Here is a 3,424-nt window from a genome sequence, read left to right on the forward strand (position 1 = left end):
TAAATTGAAGGGATTTTCCTTATCCAGGGAAATTATAGAACAATACTTTGAAGAGAAGGTCAGGAGGCTATTGAAATAGTATAGGCCCAGGATGATAGTGAGAGATGATAAAAAAAAAAAAAAATGGAAACATTCTGGATATGTTTAAAATCAAAGTCCAATAGGATTTGTTGCGAGATTAGATTTAAGATATGAGAGAGGAAAGTATGAATGTCATTAGAATGCTTCCCAAATATTTCTGTTCTCCGTTCTTCAGAGAACATAATAAAATTTCCCTTGTGATCAGATGCTCTTTTTATTCGGGCCAATGAACAAAAACTGAGCATTTAATTCCTGGTGGCCCTCAGAAACATTTTTGTCTCCATCAGTTAGCAAGGAGACAAACAATGTTTGAGATGGTAACTATTTCACCAAATTAGAAAAGACCCTGTACACTTCATGACAAACATGTCTTCTAAGAAAGAGAGAGGAAGGAAAGAGAACTCTTCGTTTTTCAAAGCACTGAGATTTGAGGGTTGATTTTTACAGCAAAATAACATAATCTTCCCTATTGATAAAAAGAAATGTCCCTAGAAATACACTGCTGCTCTAATAAAACCTTTTGAAATGGCATTGTTGTGACCGGGTGCTGTGTGACAAGGAAAGGTTGACATTGAAGGGTAGAAAGATGGAAGTTCATATTATACAAAAAGTACAGCATTTGGTAAAAATGTCATACGTGGTGACTTGAAAAACAGATAGTGAACCCAATGAACTTACAGCTTTACAAGAAAAACAAAGCATTAGTAGAATGTGGTGGCTGCCTTAGGCAGCAGTTGTCAGGGTATTATAAGAATGATTAGAGAGGGGAAAAAAAGAGTTGACTAGTTCACAAGCAGGAATGAAATGATATAGGTCAAAACTTCAGAGATCTGTAGCACTGGAAGAAATAAAAACAAAAAAAAAAAACATCAAAGGAAAATTTATAAAATATTTTGGATGCAAAGTCCCATCAAATTTCAGCCTATGGCAAGGATCAAACCAAGAGTATGGCCACACAGTCATTTGTTAAAATCTCAGGATGAATTGGCAGGTTAAAAGAATTAAGGTGGATTTGGGGAAATCCTAGCAGTGTCACCAAGTGGGCCTAGAAATGTGGTTCTCCTGCCAGAACCTTAAAGGCTCAAGATAACTGCAATTTGCTTAAGAAATAAATAGATACTACAAAGAGGACCATGGGGTTGGCTATCAGCATGTTTCTGACTTGAATCAAATAAGAAAAGAGCTAAATACAATTCTGAGTGGGTTACTATGCTAAAAAGGACCATCGATTTGGACTAAATAACACTGCCACTGCTGACATCTAGAATGACTCAGGGGCTCCCAAGTTTCTACAGGAAGGAAGCATTCTGGGATACCTGCTCAGTCACAAACAAGTGTATTCACTGTTGCTCTTACAGATGTGGCCAAGGAGCATAACAGAGAAAAATAAAGTCCCAAGGTCATGGAGAAAAGAGTCATAAAGACTACTGAACTTGAGAGTGATTAACATTCTTCATCCCCAATATAAAAAAAACTCTAAAATTTTCCATGAATGGACTTTTACATTCAGCAGAGCAGTAAAATCTCTGCATGCTCCCAAAACTCTTTCTCAACTAAAGTATTTATTGTGATTCTCCAGTTTTACATTAGTTTTTGAGGGTAGAAAAGTTTTCCTTAGAACCCTGGACCTAAAAGAGCCACATTTAAATTTACTTTAGAGATTACCATGCATCAACTAATGATGGTGGATTTTGAGCTAGAAGAAATAGAGTTTTTGAGGTATCTTTCTTGGAGAGGAAGTAATGAATTTGATATACGAGAGAAAAAATGAATCACGTATTTGATGGCAAAAAAAGATGTTTGTGTTAGTCATCAGTTCCTTGTCTACAGTTGTCCATCTACACATTTGTCCTTCCTCTAGGTCATTTGGATGATCTCTTCCCAGTTTTCTTAGAATTAGGTAGTAGGAGGGAGAAAGGGATAGTGAGTTCACAATTCATTAGTTCTGTTTCTTATTGTAGGACAATGATTTAATCTCTAGGGTAAGATAGTCTTTTTTCACTTGGACTTTGGGACCAGTTTTCAAGGTGGTGACATTCCATCAGTCTGAATCTCTGAGTGATTACAAGAGTCCTCCACATACCCAGAGTGAAAATCTTAGGTGAATTTAGAATTAACTTGTTATTTAAAGCATTAAAATTGAAGTTAATGCTGTTTATTACCACAGCATTAACATGCCTGTCCTGATTAAAATAGGAAAGAATATTTCCAGATCAATATTTTTTATGGGAAGTGACTTATATTTCTGTAATTATGGCAAAATTATATGCTATTCATTTTTTTACTGCTTAGAAATTATATGATTTGTTAGTTCAAGGCTAAAGACCTTAATTTCCTAATAAGGTCCTCTGTTTTTACTTTTACTGACATTCATATTTCTTTTTTTTAAATTGAGTGTTCCTTGCTTTCAAAACCAAATAAAATGATTGTGATAAAATTATTCAACACCATTGATAAGTGTTAACCATACCAGTATCTGTTAGCTTTATTATGAAGTAAACTTTCTTTCAAGTAATTCAACAATATTATTGTAATTCCATGTGGAATAGCCATAGGGTTAGACTGACATGTAATCTGTTTTTCTTCTACAATATTATACACTAAGATTTAAAACATAATGAGAAACTCTTGTGAAATCAAAGAAAGATCAACATAACCAAAAATTTCAGATATTTCTTGGACTTGGGATCATGAATTTATTTCAATAAATAGCATTACTGATAAGGAAATAGATGCAACTAAAAAACCGAAGCCCTTTGGGGCAGCTGTATTATTTGAATCTCTTAAGAATAATGTCGCCTAACAGTATTTCTTTTATATTAGTGGAAAGTGACAGCTTCCTCTCATTCCCTAGGGCCTATTTCAAACTCTGTGTTTGGAGATCTAACTCCTAAAGTCTAAATCATCCTTGATTCGAAAGTCAAAATGTGAGAGAAAATAATCTGCTTTTTGGGCAAAAACCTAGACAATGAATTTAAATGGGATCAATTTTTTTCTGCATATCATAATGTTTATTCTACAGTGAACCAATAAAGTGATTTACATGAGAGAGTTTAGGTAAAAGCAAAACTCTTTTAATTAATTTGGATTTCTTAACTGTTCATTATCAAGTACCCAGAATGAAAAAGGTTAATTCAGTCAGTAAAATTCTCTGTGGATGTAGGTTGAAATTACCCAGTGAGATTAGGTTAGTTTCATAAATCCACAGTCTATTACATAACTGATAATGCTTTTTTTTTTTTTTTTTGGATATTTCATTGGATTTCCTCTACCATGTTTTTGTTCCTTATTAAAAAGTCACAATTTTCAAGATAAGACATGAAAAGTTGTCCATACAATCCTC

This window comes from Sciurus carolinensis, chromosome 14 (assembly GCF_902686445.1).
Source record: "Sciurus carolinensis chromosome 14, mSciCar1.2, whole genome shotgun sequence".
In the NCBI taxonomy this organism is placed as follows: Eukaryota; Metazoa; Chordata; class Mammalia; order Rodentia; family Sciuridae; genus Sciurus; species Sciurus carolinensis.